General features: G+C 52.5%; 2 non-coding genes across 2 annotated transcripts; both read right to left on the bottom strand.

The window, feature by feature from the left end:
• Nucleotides 1–2387: 2387 nt before the first annotated feature.
• TRNAK-CUU lies at nucleotides 2388–2460 on the bottom strand. Its single transcript has one exon. It is a non-coding gene; the product is annotated as a tRNA-Lys (tRNA).
• A 12609-nt stretch (nucleotides 2461–15069) lies between these two features.
• On the bottom strand, nucleotides 15070–15141 carry TRNAD-GUC. Its single transcript has one exon. It is a non-coding gene; the product is annotated as a tRNA-Asp (tRNA).
• Between the last annotated feature and the right edge of the window lie 1140 nt (nucleotides 15142–16281).

Here is a 16281-nt window from a genome sequence, read left to right on the forward strand (position 1 = left end):
ATATTACAACTAAGGCACAAATATTCAACAGCGAGGATAATTCACCACAGGAACAAGCTACCAAGGAAAGTGGTGGATTCTCCATCTCCTGATGTCATTTAATGAAAACTAGATGCCTTTCTGGAATGTGTTTTCCCCAAAAGTAGCTATTGTGTCATACAGGAGGCCTGTGATATGCAGGGGGTCAGATTAGATGCTCTAATGGTCTCTTCTGGCCATAAAGTCGACTAATTTCTGAAAAACTGAGTGTAGCATTGGGAGCAGCGTCTGATGTTTTCCTGTCTAGCCGGCTTGCTTCTTAGAACGAACGCTCCTTGAGTGGGGTGATCCACAGGGACTAGTTCAAACCTCCCAAGTGCCTGGGCAGAGGCAGGACATTAGCACAGCAAAGGAGGGGTGCGGCAGTGACATCACAAAGGCTTTTTGCAGGACCTCAGACTATTGGTCAAAGGTGGTGTGGAGGTGGACACCTCACAGAGAGATGCTGACATCAGCCAGGCAGGACAGGGGCAAGAGGCCAGGGAAACCTCAGAGACCCCTGTGGCTTTGCTTCAGCAAGTCTCATTCTCCAGGTCTCTCTTTGAGGACTGAGAGAGTATTTGGGTTCACGGACGTGAGCGCCAGGAGGAACCTCTTTCGAGTTTTCGCCTTCCCTTTTAGTGATTTTACTAGAGACCAGCCATCCCTATTTAGAAGGTAAGAGCCTCCTCGAAGGAATGGGTGTCCTTGGGGGTGTCACAGTTCGGATGCCGGTGCCCTCCCAATGTAAGGAAGTTCCCACCACCCTGCTCTGTGTTCGCAGGGCGGGAGAGAGCAGCATCCACGGCAGTGATTTGCTCCTGGCTGCCGGAGCAGAGCAGCAGGCTCAGCTGTCAGAACTTCCCAGAGCTATGAAAGGGGAGGGGCCCATAGCTCTGTAGCAGGAATGCAGGGCAGGCGAGTTCACAGCAGGCATTGTGGGATACTGGCACAGGCCAGTTATGGTGATATAATGAACAGCAGCGTCAACACTGACACTCTGCCACTTTAAGTTTGCTGGCAAAAGCTTTAGGCTTCTCATTGAAGTGATTTTATTTTGTCACCAAAACAGGGCAGTTTTGTCGCCAGACATGGCATTGCAGTGTGTGCACCAGCCACAAGCTGCCGACCGAGGGAGCATAGTGTGTTTTTCACAAACCTGAGCAATATAATTCTGCTGAAATAACTTTGTAGTGCAGACCTGGCCAAAGATTCACACACACAGAGAGCTTGCAAGGAAAATGTCACCTGCTCCTCTGCTTTGCAGAATCCAAACACAAGCAAAGGTTGTCAGGCCCAGGTGGATATGTAAGGAGTCAGGTGTGAACAGACACTGTACCTTAGTCACAGGCAGGCACCATGGTTTAGCTGGTTAAAGTACCTGTTTTGTAAACAGGAGATGCTGGGTTCAACTCCCAGTGATGCCTTGTTGAGATGCTTTTAGAGCACCTGGTACTGGCTACTGTTAGAAGACAAAATACAGAGCTAGATGGACCTTTGGTCTAGCCCAGTGTGGTTTTTCTTATGGTTTAAATTACACTCACAGGTACTGATAATAGAGTTACTGAAAGTTTGGGAGTTAAGAGCTGATAAGTCAGTGGTCCAAGCCCCTCACAGATGACCCCCTCCCTCTGGGACAGGGGCAGGTCTGGGCTCTCGCACCAAATGCTCATTGTGGCTGCCAGAATCTGTGGGCAGCTCATTTAGTTTATACCCAGGGTTGAGTCCTTGATTCACACATCAAGGATAACAACCCTTTATTTCTCCTGCCCCTATAACAAGGAGACTGGGAATCCAACACCAGCCAAAAGTGATCATTTCAGCAACACAACCTATTTCCAACATACTGTAAAATCCACATGCAGACTCATACACGAAACCTTGCAAGAAAATCTTCCTGAGGGGGTCTGAAGCACCTGCTGCTGTGGGTTGGGATTGAGGGGCACTGGGAATAGGAGGGGGCTGTGGGTTGGGACAGAGGAGAAGGGTGAAGAGGAGCAGGCTCTGGTTGGGAGTGAGGAGCAGTGAGCATAGGAGGGACTGAGGGTTGGGTCTGAGGGGCACTGGGAGTAGAGGGGACATGGGCTTGGGCTGAAGAGCATCCTCATTTGAGGATCCAGCAGGACAGGGGAAGGCGCAGGTGATTCTAATTCCTTAGGGGTGTTTGTGTGTGCAGGGGAGGAACATGCTTTATGCCCAGAGGCCTTTATTCCTCCAGCCTGCAAGGACAAAGAGGATGTCAAGGAGTTGCTCCTTCAATCCCCCCTCCACAAGGCCCTTCTTAGGAAAAGCAAAATCCTGAAGAGAAAGAGTAACACCAAAGAAGGTGCCTGAAATTCAGACTTTTACAACCACAGTGAGAAGTTTATCACCTGACCAGGGACTTGAACCCTGGACCCTCAGATTAAGAGTCTGATGCTCTGCCAACTGAGCTAGCCAGGCTCACACAGGAAAAGTGCAAATTGGTGCAGAGGTGAAGCTAGTCAAGAAAAAGCAAGCAGGAAACAATAGGGGAAACCTGCTGCTCTCTCTCTCTTCCCAGCCCTGGCCTGGCCTGGTATTAGTGCTGGTTAAAAAGAGGGGAAAATATCGGCATCTACCAGCCTTTCATAGCTGTACAAGACTCAGGCACAATACAGAGTTGCCCATCTGTAAGTGCCAAATGGTTGGATTGGCTAATGCAACATGTAGATGTCCAGGGCACACTGGGATATCGAGCCAAGTGTCCATCACCATCATCATTTCAAAGGGATACTGATAATGATGGGAAGGTTCACAATTGACTCTGTAGTTGCATACAAAGGTGCACGTTTGGCAATTACATTGGGAAATTCTGGCTCCTTCTCAGGCTCAGGTTGGCCACCCTGGTCTAGATGTAGAAGTTACAACATTTAAACTTGAAAGAGGGGCCAATTTCCCCATCATTTCACACCTTTACATCCAAACATGATGACTTTCTGAATGAACCCTCCTCGTTCAGCCAAAAGATCTTGGGCTGGGTATAGGAGTCACTGGGTAAAATTCTCTGGACTCTGTTCTGAATCAGGTCAGAGCAGAGGTACCTAGTGATCTAGTCTGCCTATAAAATCTATATATCAACACCAAATATGGTGTGAAATTAATCCTCAGAAACGGCTGTTCCTCACCCAGACCCCAGCAAAGGGCACTCCAAGGAAGGGGGCTGTTGAGGAAGGAAAGATGAAAGATGTCCTCTCCCTGGAGGAACTGGGCTCTGCGCTTTGGACAGAAAGGAGGGGAAGGAAATGGCTACATGACAGCAGCAGAACCTAAGAAATAAAACACAACAGGCTTCTGAGCACGTTGCTTCCGAACGGTGAATGAACCTGACTCCCGTACCATGAAAAGCCAAAAAGCCGTTTCTTTCTATGCCCGGGAGAAAAGAGTTCCAATCATTCCTGCCCGTTTACTTTTGAATTATTTTACATTATAAAGAAAATTGTAACAAAATTAGTCTGAACTTGAGCTGCCTGTTATTAAAAGCTGGTTCCCAATTCAGTTCCAACTGCTCTGCTAGAAACACTCCCAGGTCCCTGCTCACCCCAGGAAGAGGAAAAATCGAAACCCCCACTGGGCACTGCCCTTGGCTCCAGGCTGCTGTCCCGGGGAGCGGGTGGGGACTGATTGTTTCCTGCTGAGGAGGGAGCCAGTAGAGGCCTCTGGTGCTCTGCTCCTAGCGTCTGCCCGGCCCAGGCTGTCCTCTGCCTCAGCTGCTGCTCCCAGCCTGCTCTAGAGTCAAACACGCAGGGCCCCCAGGGGAACAGAGGCTGGGACAGGGCAGCAGCCTGGGCTGGGCTGGGAAGATGCTGGGAGTTCTCGTTCCCTGAGAACTGGCCTGGCTCCCTTCTCAACAGCAAACAAATCAATTCCACGTCCCCTCCCCAGAAAAACCAGCCTGGAGCCAAGGGCAGCAGGGGACGATTCCCTCCAGTTCCCACCGAGGCAGGAGAGAACCCAGGGTGTTTCTAGCAGAGTTTATGGAACTGACGTGGGGAAACCAGCCTTTAACAACAGGCAGTTCCAGGTTAAGCTCAGTGGTTTTAACAATTTCTACAACATTAAATAACCCTTCAGTCCTAGTGTCACCATCCATAAAATTGCTTCAGCCTTATAGGTTCCCAAGTGCACAACTAAACATCTCTTCAAACACAAGGGAGTGGAGATCAGTCAGTGTTCAGAGTCATCCCACAGAAAAGAACCATGTTGTGGTACATACTGGCCCCATCATGTGGCCATCGCCTTTCCCTCCTCTCTGTTAAAAGTTTTAGTATTTTGCACAGAAACTTTCTTCCCTCAGGAGAGACCTGGGAACCAGGGCTGCCAGCCACACAAACACTTTTAGGAGGAGTCATAACCTGTCAAAAAATGATCTCCCTTCTTCAGTTCAGTGACAGCCTGAAATGCTACTTATCCTAGCAGAGCTGGAGGACTGAAAGCAGCTACGTCAAACCCCTGTGTAGCTAGCAGGAATGAACACAAACACTCCCTCGTATCTGAAGTGATGTGTAGTTTTACCCTTGGTAAACTACAAGACTAAAGGGAAAGGCAGTGGTGGTGTCAGATGTAAAGAGTGAAACATAAAACAATCATCATAGTTATACCTATAGTGACTGCAAAAATCTTTCTATATTCTTCTTAATAACATCAGTGTATTATTTTCTCTGGTATCTAGACATTGACTAGACCTTGACCAAGAAATTTGGCTCTTGATAAAATAATAACCTACCCCTTGTTAAAGTAATGGACATGACACCCACTCGGGTGTCTCCATGCAGGTTCAAGTACTAACAACAGGAAAATACACTGGATTACTCCTGCCCCAATAACAAAGAGACTGGGAATCCCACAGCAGCTGAAATCACCGTTTGGACAAGCACTCCCATCATGCAATCCGGGGTGGGTGTAACCATGCCAAATGATATCAGCCCCAAAAGGCCTTGACAACAGATCACCAACAGATGGCGGGGTAGAGTTCATACTGACCCTGCTTCAAGTAGATTGTGGCAAAGATTAAAAAACACTGGACGTCAAAAGTCACCAAACGCGGGTCAATCCATCCTCATCGTCGTAACCGCTCGTTATACTCCACTCCTGAACGTAGCCCTCACATGGACAACATACCCTCCTAACTCAGTGTCTGTACGTTAACCTTTTACCCCCAGTCCGGGCTATTGCAGATTATGTATTTCTTACGCCACCCGATCTAAAACCGAACTTCGCACCCCTTGGGTAAGCTGTACGTTGTTCCCTGAGCACCAGAAACTTCTACGCCTAAACTATGTACCGTACACTTTTTTTTTTCTTGGAATGTCATCTTAATAAAATGTTGACATTGGTTCGAGATCCCGGCTCCTGTTCCTTTGCAAGGCGTGTGCGTTTGCTCTGGGTTTTAGTCTGCTAATACAGGGGGGGGATTGAGCCAGACGCGCTTGCTTGCTGCAGACACAGATCCAAGGCTGAACCTCGTCCCCCACAAGCTGAAGGCTTAACTGAAAACAGTTTAAGAAGTGCTCCCGTCTCCGGGACTCAGCCACCCAGCTCCCAATGGGGTCCAAACCCCAAACAGATCCCTTTTACCCTGTAGAAGCTGTAAAATTCTGTGACCAGGGCAGCTGCCTAGCAGCCTGTGCATCTGCCTGCCAGTGCGAGAGCGCGTGAGGCACTAATCCGGATAGCGGCAGCTGGGTGGTAGGGGGAGGGCCTAAAGAACCAGCAGAGTGGTGCAGCAGGAGCATGCTGGGCCCATAACCCCAAGGTTGATAGATCAAAACCATCCTCTGCTATATGTGCACTTATTTCTTTACCCTCTGGGCCTTCAAGTGAGCCAGTGACCAGCAGAGCACCAAGAGCCTAGGCCATGAGGCAAGAGGTGGCTGAGGCGAAGCGGCAGCCTGCCAGGGAGCTCCCTGGTGCACCTCTGGCTGCCTGGGCTGAAGGCAAGAGGCAGGCCTGGGCGTGGCGAGGGCCTCCTGTCCTGGAATGAGGCTGCAGTGCTTCCTGGTCCCCTTTTCCCACCCACACCGGCAGGCAGCTGCTGCGGGAGAACACGAGGGAGGCTCTGGGGGCGCTAGGCAGCGCTGTGTGTGTGGCTGTCAGGGGAAAGAGCCGAGGCTCCCGACTCGACCTGCCATTGACTCGCGTGGCTCTGCGCGCTGTCAGCCGGGGCGGGGCGGGCCAGGCTGCGGACGTGACTCAGGCTTGGGCCGCATGGCCGCGCTTTCCTGACGAGGCATGAGGCAGGCCAAGAGCTTTGCACAGCGTACAGGGAAGTGGGAGGGAGGCGTCTTTGAGCCGGCCTGTCTCGTCCATTTCTCTCTCACCCTGCAGGGCTTCCTGCCAGTGCCAGAGCTCACCAGGCACTAGCCTGGAGCCAGGGCCGCTAGGCACTGCTGAAGAAAAGCCAGCAGAGGGACACAGTGGAAGCATCCTGTGCCCATAACACAGAGGTCGATTAATCAAAACCCTCTTCTGCCAGCACCGGGCCTTCTGCTTCCTTCACTGGGCCTGCAAGCGAGGGGGCGGCTGGCACAGCACCAAGAGTCTGACCTGTGTGTCAGGAGGCGGCTGACGCCCGCAGCCTGCTGGGGAGCTCCCAGAAGTTATTAATGGACAGAGACTCCTCAATGCCCTTAGTAACAAGGGTTTGGGGGTCACCGAGGCCAGTAAGGGGGTCACTATGTCGGCCCTATATCCCTGGGTGTCAGGTCACTGTGCAGCTTTGATCTAGAGCTCGGATCCCAACAACCAACCAGCAGCCCACAGCCTCCCCCTGGGTCTGCCCCACCTGGTTACTCCTTACAGGCCGACTTTACCCCCCTTCCAGCCCCGGATTCGCCCCCTAATCATCCTACTGCCACTCAGAGCCACAGCCGTGGAGGTGCTGAAGGAGGGAGGGGTGACTCCAGGGTGGGGTTCTTCTCTAAAGATGGCTGGCAGAAAGGTGGTGCTCAGCTCTGTCAGCGACCTGCCCAGTTGCCTCACTGCCAGGGGATGCAGACGTTTCTGTAAGGCGATTAAATGGGGTATTTGGCTTCGGAGTGAATGTGAGGAATGTGCAGTCCTAAGAGGAAATTTCCATCCCTCTTTCCCGGGCCCCAGTGGCCTAATGGATAAGGCATTGGCTTCTTAAGTCAAGGATTGTGGGTTCAAGGCTCATCTGGGGTGAAAAGTTCTATTCTTCTTGTATATTGCAAAGAAACCTTGGTCTTATTTTCACCAAGGAAGCTGGGAGATGTTTCAACACAAAGTACTGCAGCTTGGGAACAATCCCCCAGAAATGGCATCTTCCACTCCACAAATGCTTTCTAAACCCATCAGCAGCAAACAGTTCATACTAGTGTTTGTCTGAGAATAGAAGGAAGGGGAGTGTTTACTCCAAAACATCCATGAGTGAAACAGACAGAAAGAGCAAGGCCGTCCTGGAAGAGAATGGATCTGTCTGGAGACGAAGAAGAACCTGAGAATGAGCAACGGTGTGAAAAGAAGAGGTTCAAATGTTAGATGTTAGCTAGTGTTAGGGGGCTTATCCCTTCACCCTCCCATTCCCTGGTCCTTCTCGTGTAAACAGAGAGCAGCAATACCCAAAGTCCAAAGGTGCAAACAATTAGATGTTTATTGGGTTGAACTTCCAGCAAGCAACGATTACAGTTTCCTTCCTCAGTGTCCCAGTCCCAGCTCTGACACCACAGAGCCTTTCCTGTGTCCCTGTTCCCATTCCCCCCCTTAGCAAAACATGATGCCAATTCCCCCCCCCCCCCTTACATCCTGACTGACTGCAGACTATATAGCAAAACTGGAGTTCTGCTTAGCTAGACCTAACCACTCATTTTACTGAAATGTAACTAACCAACCCTAACACCATTATCTAACCAGTTATGTCCCACCACCTTAAATGGGTTACACCCAACAAAATTAATTCTACAGCTGACAGAAACAATCACAGACCCAGACAGCGATTATACAGACAAACAATAGGGAAGTGGGGACTACAGTGATAGAACAACACAGAAATGAGGGTGTCACAGCCCTGCTATTGATAGGTGAGTTCTTGCCAGACAGGACGCTACCAAACTAAGTTTTCTTTAACCATCTTTACCTGGTGGTGCTGGGCATTGTCAGGACAGGACTGTATTCCCAACATCCCAGTAGCACCTTATTTCAGTGTGACTGGTGAGGACGTGACCGTTCGCTTCCCAGCCTATGGCGGCCCCTGCGGCGTAGCCAAAGAGCAGGGCCTCAGACTGTCCCAGGAAGAGAAGCCCTTACACCGGCAAACAGTGATTGTGATTCTGTTTTCCCTACCTCTGTGACTAGCTACATGAGAATCATCTACCTCCATTGTTAATGTCTAGGCCTTTCCAGACAGGCGTGAAAATCCACATCCTAACAGCTGGCCCTGGGCTCCCCTTTGCCAGCTGCCTGCCATCTCCCCGCTGTTCACGCTGGCAAAGCCCCGAGCCAGCCCTGTGTGCCCTGCCTTCCCCTGCAAGCGCTCGCCCTCCGCGCCATGGGGAGCTGGGGCCATTGCGGGGTTTGCTGCTTTGTGCTCATGGAAGGAGCCTGTCACATCCCTGGACATGGATCCGTTTGGTGTCCCAGCGGCTCATCTTCCCACGGGGCGCCCTGGGTGCAAGGACTGTGGGCAGCACGAGGCTTCTTCTGTATATCTCTGGAGTAGCCTCTAGCCACCCTCCCCCCTGCCTGCACACAGCCCCTAGGTACTCCCTGCCTGCACCCTGACCTACAATCCTGCCTGCACACAGCCCCTAGCTACCCTCCTCCTGGCACCCTGAGCTCCATCCTGCCTGCACACAGCCCCTAGGTACTCCCTGCCTGCTCCCTGACCTACAATCCTGCCTGCACACAGCCCCTAGCTACCCTCCTCCTGGCACCCTGAGCTCCATCCTGCCTGCACACAGCCCCTAGGTACTCCCTGCCTGCTCCCTGACCTACAATCCTGCCTGCAAACAGCCCCTAGCTACCCTCCTCCCGGCACCCTGAGCTCCCCCCTGCCTGCACACAGCCCCTAGGTACTCCCTGCCTGCTCCCTGACCTACAATCCTGCCTGCAAACAGCCCCTAGCTACCCTCCTCCCAGCACCCTGAGCTCCATCCTGCCTACAAACAGCCCCTAACTACCCCCTGCCTGCACCCTGACCTACCCCTGCTTGCACACAGCCCCTAGCTCATGCCTGTATCAACCTAGGGGTCTCGGAGAAGCGTAATTGACAGGTGCTCCAGTGGCGCAATTGGTTAGCACACAGTACTTTTAGGGCAGTGCTGAGAGGAACTCTGCTGAGGTTGTGAGTTCAAGCCTCACCTAGAGCACTGGTTTTCATTAGCCAAGTGGTGTCACCCCCTCATTTGGCCCTGTGGAATGTAGAATTCCAGCCCAGGGGACACTGAGGATGAGTCAAAAATGCCCCCAGCACTTATTACCTCCTCTCCTGAGTGCAGGTCAGAATCTACAAACCTTTCTCCCTGCCAGGATCCCTCAAGCAGAGCCTGGAGTCCTGCCCATCCTTGAGCTTGGAGGGAGAGGAGCAAGGAGCCATTGTTAAAGGGCTTTCCCTTCCCCTGCCCACTTCCCTGGCTCTTGTCAGGCAGACAGCAAGCAGCAAAAGACCAGAAGTCGGAAGCACAGACAAAGGGATGTTTACTGGGGTTAGTTTCCAAGCAAGCAGATTCCGAAACCCTTCACACCAGTCGGGCTTATCTCTATACACCGACAGAGTCTGTTCCCCAGTGTCCCCTTCCCAGCTCTGACACCGCAGAGCCTTGCCTGTGTCCCTGTTCCCTATTCCCATCCCCCCTCCATTAGCATGATGCCAATTTCTCCTTCCACTTCCTGTTTGACCCGTTTATATAGTAATATTCTCAGCTAGACCTTAACCAATCATTTTACTGAAATGTGACTAACCAATCGTAACAGAATTCTCTAACCAATTATATCCCACTCCCCTAATTAACTTACACCCAGCAAAATTAATTCAGCAGCCCTGACTGATGCCCACTGGAGATAGGTCTTTGGTCCAGTTGGTTCAATGGACTGGCCACTATAGGTTGGGGTCCCAGAACTTAACAGTCTGGCTAGAGATTCCTGCGGTTTGACCGGATGGTTGTTTCTCGCTGCTTCACCTGATGTCCACAACTTTGGTCCCTGTACCTGCAGCTGCCACCCTCTTCCTCTTGCCCACATGGCACTTGAAGACAGGAGGGCCAGGGCCAGGCTTCATAGTCAGGCTAGGCAGGAGGGAGGCAGAGTCCCAGGCTGGAGCCCAGCACACCTTTCCTGCTCTGGGCACCTGGAGCAGAGGCGGCTGGTGCTGACAGCGCCAAGGGAAGGTTTAAAAGCCACAGAGCAACCAAGGGCAGGGCAAGAGGAGGGGAGAACCATGCCTATGTGTGGCCAGCAGACAGCCACAGAGACACCCAGCCAGGCTGCTCCCTGCAATGCCAAACACCCACTGAAAGCCACCCACAGGCCAGCTGCTGATGCTCTGTGGCCAACATCAGAAGATGGTAGGAAAGCAGGGCCAACCCCCCCGGTGGGGCCTCTGACCGTTCGTACTCCAGGTGCTCACTTTGGCAGTGGGGAAGGAGATTTTTCCCCAGCTGGCGAGAAGCAGAGAAACAACCAGGCTCCCAAGGCGCTATTTAGCAAACCCCCTCAAGCACAGGGACAGGTGCAAATTTTAACGAGGGAAACTGCTCTACACACTAGCCCGGGCAGCCGCCCATTTTCTTTGGCAAGTCAGGAATGGCAACGGCGAGACTGGAAGTATGTGGGGCTCATGCCCCAGCCTTTGTCACACCCAACCCCCAACTCCTTCCCGGGGCTCTAGCTGAAGCCAGAACATTGGCCTGAGCGGCCAAGAAGTTACAGCCCTGAAGGGAGCAGGACTTTCAGCACAAAGTTAAAACTGCACAAACACAACTGCCTGATCCGAGGTCAGACGCCTTATCCGTTAGGCCACACAGTTATAATGGAAAAGCCTCTCCAAGCCCTTCTGTGTTTCTTGGGTCATCTACTGAGGGGGGCTGAGACTCTCTAGGCACAAGAAGTCGAGTTCCCAGTGAGATGTGAGACTTAATTCTATGGAGCCAGGTGCAGGGCTTTGGCAGGGAGGCTCAGGTATGGGGGACTGGGGTGCAGCAGACAGGCCGGCTGTCTAGGTGGGGAGATTTAGTCTCACTGAGGAGGAGGAGGAATCCTGCTGACAGGCAGTGGCTGTGGAGAAAAGGGCTGTCCAGGCTCCTCAGGTCTTCTTCTTCCAGCTCCTCATCTGGCTGGGCTGCTCCACCGGCCTGGACAAGTCCTCTGCATGCACAGCAAATAGCCCAAGAGCCATTGCTGCCCAAATCTGTGCTGGGGGGTGAGCGTCTGTCTTCCCTGTCCCATCTGTGCTAGAGCAGACCACTAGACTGAGAGAGACAGTCAACAACGATTAAGGCTAAGATTATATAAAGGGGGTCACAGAATCACAGAATTCGTGACTGTCAGAGATCCACAGCTATCAGCCACCAGTGGCAGAAGGGGCTCCCACAGGCCCATGCCACCACAGATGGACCCCACAGCTCCCAGCTACTGAGAGCAGCGGGATGCCCCCAGAGCTCCCAGCTGCCATGGGTGGATCCCAGAGCTCCCAGGTACCACATGTGACAGGGGGACCCTGGAGCTCCCAGTGGGGTGACTGGGTTATAAAGTCCGGTCAGCGGTGCTGCGGGGCTCAGGCAGGCTGGTCCCTACGTGTCCTAGGGCACCGCGCTGTGCCCTGGAAGTGGCCAGTAGGTCCCCCCTGCTGCGCCGCTGACCAGGAGCCACCCGAGGTAAGTCTGCACCCCAACCCCCTGCCCCAGCCCTGAACCCCCCCCAAACCCAGAGCCCCCTCTTGCACCCCAGAGCCCTCACCCCTCTGCACTTCAACCTCCTGCCCCAGCCCAGAGCTTCCTCCCACACCTGGAACCCATCATCCCTGCCCCCACCCCAGAGCCATCACCCCGTCCTGGACCCCAACCCCCTGCCTCAACCCACAGCCCCCTCCTGCACTCTGAATCCCTCGGCCCCACCCTGCAGCCTGCAGCCCCCTCCTCCACCCCAAACCCCTCATCTCCCCACAGCTCCCACAGGCAGACCCTAGAGCTCCCAGCAGCCATGGGTGGCCGGGGAGCCCCCACAGCCCCACCCCACTGCGTGTGGACCCTGCAGCTCCTACGAGTGGACCCCAGAGCTCCCAGCTGCTGCGGATGGACCCAGGATTTCCGAATAGGCATTGATGGCGTGAGGACCCTGCAGCCCCATGTCATTGCTAATAGACCCTGCAGCGCCGAAGACCCTGGAGCTCCCAGCCGCCCCAGGCAGCCCTCAGCCGCCCGAGGCAAGAGAGGGAGCCCCCAGCGCTCAGACACTGCAGGCAGAGCCTGGCGTTCCCAGTCACTGGGGGGGGTGAGGAGAAGCCGCAGCCCCCGGCCATTGCAGATGGCCCCGTAGCTCCCAGCTGCCGCAGGTGGATGCCAGAGCCCCCAGCTGCCATCGGGACCCCGCGGCCCCCGGCCTCCATGGGGAGGAACCGTCACCCTGCGACCGGCAGAAAACAGCCGCGCGCGGAAGCCCATCGCGCCCTGTGACCCCCCCGGTGCTGCGGCTTCTCGCCAGGCAGGAGGCGGCGCCCAGTAGTTTCCCCAGGAATTGAAATTAGGGGGGGTGTTTGAATTCACAGGGGGGGTGTCAGGGCAAATGAGATATATAAAATAGATGTGAATAAAGTAAATGTTTTGTTAGGATAATGCAAATTTAACATAAGGATAATGCAAGTTACACGTAACAGGTCTAGATTTCTAAAAATATATATAATTTTTAAAAAATGTATTTAATTTAAATTGACTTTTGAAAAGTAAGCCATCATGGGATAAGAGGGAAGTCCTCTCATGGATCAGTAACTGGTTAAAATCTTGGAAACAAAGGGTAGGAATAAATTATCAGTTTTCAGAATGGAGAGAGATGGTATCCCAGAGGGGTCAGTACTGGGACCATTACTGTTCAACATACTCATAAATGATCTGGAAAAATGGGTAAACAGTGAGGTGACAAAATTTGCAGATGATACAAAACTGTTCAAGATAGTTAGTTAAGTCCCAGGCAGACTGCGAAGAGTTACAAAGGGATCTCACAAAACTGGGTGATTGGGCAACAAAATGGCAGCTGAAATTCAATGTTGATAAATGGCTTCATCGGATGCATAGAATGGAACATATAGTGAGGATATATGTATATGCACACACACATACACACAGAGAACATGAAAAGGTGGGAGTTGCCCAACCAACTCTAAGAGGAGGCTAATTAATTAAGATGAGCTATTCTTAGCAGGAGAAAAAAAACTTTTGTAGTGATAATCAAGATGACCCATTTAAGGTAGTTTGACAAGAAGGTGTGAGGATACTTAACATGGGGAAATAGATTCAATGTGTGTAATGGCTCAGCCATTTTCAGTCTCTATTTAAGCCTAAATTGATTGTAACTAGTTTGCATATTAATTCAAGTTCAGCAGTTTCTCGTTGGAGTCTGTTTTTGAAGCTTTCTGTTGCAAAATTGCCACCTTTAAATCTGTTACTGAACGGCCAGAGGTTGAAGTGTTCTCCTACTGGTGTTTGAATGTTATAATTCTTGACGTCTGCTTTACATCCCATTTATTTTTTTGCACAGAGACTGTCTGGTTTGGCCAATGTACATGGCAGAGGGGCATTGCTGGCACATAATGGCATATATCACATTGGTAGATGTGGAGGTGAACGAGCCCCTGATGGCATGGCTGATGTGATTAGGTCGTATTATGGTGTCACTTGAATAGATATGTGGACAGAGTTGGCATCGGGCTTTGTTGCAAGGATAGATTCCTGGGTTAGTGTTGTTGTTCTGTGGTTGCTGGTGAGGATTTGCTTCAGGTTTGGGGATTGTCTGTAAGCAAGGACTGGCCTGTCTCCCAAGATCTGGGAGAGTGAGGGATCATCTTTCAGGATAGGTTGTAGATCTTTGATGATTCGCTAGAGAGGTTTTAATTGGGGGATGAAGGTAAAGGCCAGTGGTGTTCTGTTACTTTCTATGTTGGGCCTGTCTTGTAGTAGGTGACTTCTGGGTACTCTTCTAGCTCTGTCAACCTGTTTTTTCACTTCAGCAGGTGGGTATTGTAGTTTTAAGAATGCTTGATAGAGATCTTGTAGGTGATTATCTCTATCTGAGGGATTGGAGCAAATACGGTTGTACCTTAGAGCTTGGCTATAGACAATGGATAAGGTGGTGTGTCCTGGATGGAAGCTGGAGGCATGTAGATAAGTATAGCGGTCAGTGGGTTTCCGGTATAGGGTTGTGTTTATGTGACCATCGCTTATCAGCAGAGTACTGTCAAGGAAATGGACCACTTGAGTGAATTGATCTAGGCTGAGGTTGATGGTGGGATGGAAAATGTTAAAATCATGGTGGAATTCCTCAAGGGCTTCTTTTCCATGAGTCCAGATGATGAAGATGTCTTCAGTGTAGTGCAAGTACAGTAGGGGCATTAGGAGACGAGAGCTAAGGAAGCGTTGTTTTAAGTCAGCCATAAAAAAATTGGCATACTGTGGGGCCATGTGGGTGCCCATAGCAGTGCCGCGGACTTGAAGATATATATTGTCCCCGAATGTGAAATAGTTGTGGGTGAGGACAAAGTCGCAAAGTTCAGCCACCAGGTTTGGCATGAAACTAGTTCACAAAACTGGGGGGGGGGTTGGGAAATCATTGCTTATGCCCCTGGCCTGCCTATTTCCCTTTGCTGCTCTAAAACGTGCCCCCACGTGCAGGCCCCGAAGCTGGGCCCGGGGGCGGAAGGCCAGGGAGAGGCTTTGGCTAGGGCCAGCATGTCCTTCTGAGGTAATTGTCTCTCTGGAGGTGAAAGTCATCAGTTCGGGGTGCGAAGGGAAGCGGCCATTGAAGGAGAATGCAAGGCATGTGGCGGGCAGGCCAGGGATTTCTTTGTTCCCCCCTTGAAAAGGGGTCACCCTCCCCATCGGGGAATCAAACCCCGGTCTCCCACGTGACAGGCGGGGATACTCACCACTATACTAACGAGGAAAGGGGCATGATGAGTGGCCCCAGCTCCCACAGACCAGCTATGGTCAGCGTACACCTACACCGTCGCATGGGCCCCAGCAGGCAACAGCACCCCTGGCCCTCTTCTGCTTCCCAAAGGCTTTGGCCGCAGCAACAGCCCTGGGAAAAGCCCTGGCCCTTCTCACCTGCCCTTGCCCAGCACGACGCCTTTTCGGGCCTACACAGCTCCTCACACAACACCCGCCTGGGACCTTGCCCTCCCCTACCAGCTCAGCAGCACCTTTTTTCCTCTCAAAACCTCCTCTTGACACCCTCCCCCTTCCACACTTCACACTCACCTCATCACAAACTCACCCACGGCCCCTTTGGCTTCTCAAGCGCCTCTGGAGGGACGCAGCTTCCCAGGCACGCAGATCCTTCCCTTCAACGCGCACTGGACGGACATTCCAAACACAGACCTTTCCAGGAGGGAATGCGCTGCTTTTGGACCCTGGCACCCAGCAAGAAGTCCTGGGACTCTTTTTCTGATGGATGGACCCCACTGACTTGCCTTTACCAAGCAGAAACTAAGGACCGGCTGATGGCTCTCTTTGCAAACGGACGCCATCAGACTGAGCCACGAGGCGTGCTGCAGGATAGCCCCTCCCCACCAAAAAGCAATGCCGTGACCCGAATTCGAACTGAGGCTGCTGCGGCCACGGCACAGAGTACTAACCACTATATGATCACGGCCAGGCACTGGGGGTGCAGGCAGCAGCCCCCTGGAAAATGCTCAGCTCTGCGCTCTCAGGGCGGCCACCTACCTCGCCGGCGGCCACAGGTATTTCTCAAGTCTCCCCATTACAGTCACAGGTCAAATGCTGAGCAAAGGAAAAAAACAGGAAGCCAATCCCATGCCTGTCCCTTTTTCTGTTTTCCTCCACCCCTGGACCAAGTCCCTCCCCGTTTGTCTGGGCCATTGTCCTCATGCCCCTGGCCAGCCTATTTCCCTTTGCCGCTCTGAAACGTGCCCCCACGTGCAGGCCCCGGGGGAGGCTTTGGCTAGGGCCAGCGTGTCCTTGCGAGGTAATTGTCTCTCTGGAGGTGAAAGTCATCAGTGCGGGGTGCGAAGGGAAGTGGCCGTCGAAGGAGAATGCAAGGCATGTGGCGGGCAGGCCAGGG

Source organism: Mauremys mutica, unplaced genomic scaffold, assembly GCF_020497125.1.
Source record: "Mauremys mutica isolate MM-2020 ecotype Southern unplaced genomic scaffold, ASM2049712v1 001330F_np12_obj, whole genome shotgun sequence".
Taxonomy (NCBI): Eukaryota; Metazoa; Chordata; order Testudines; family Geoemydidae; genus Mauremys; species Mauremys mutica.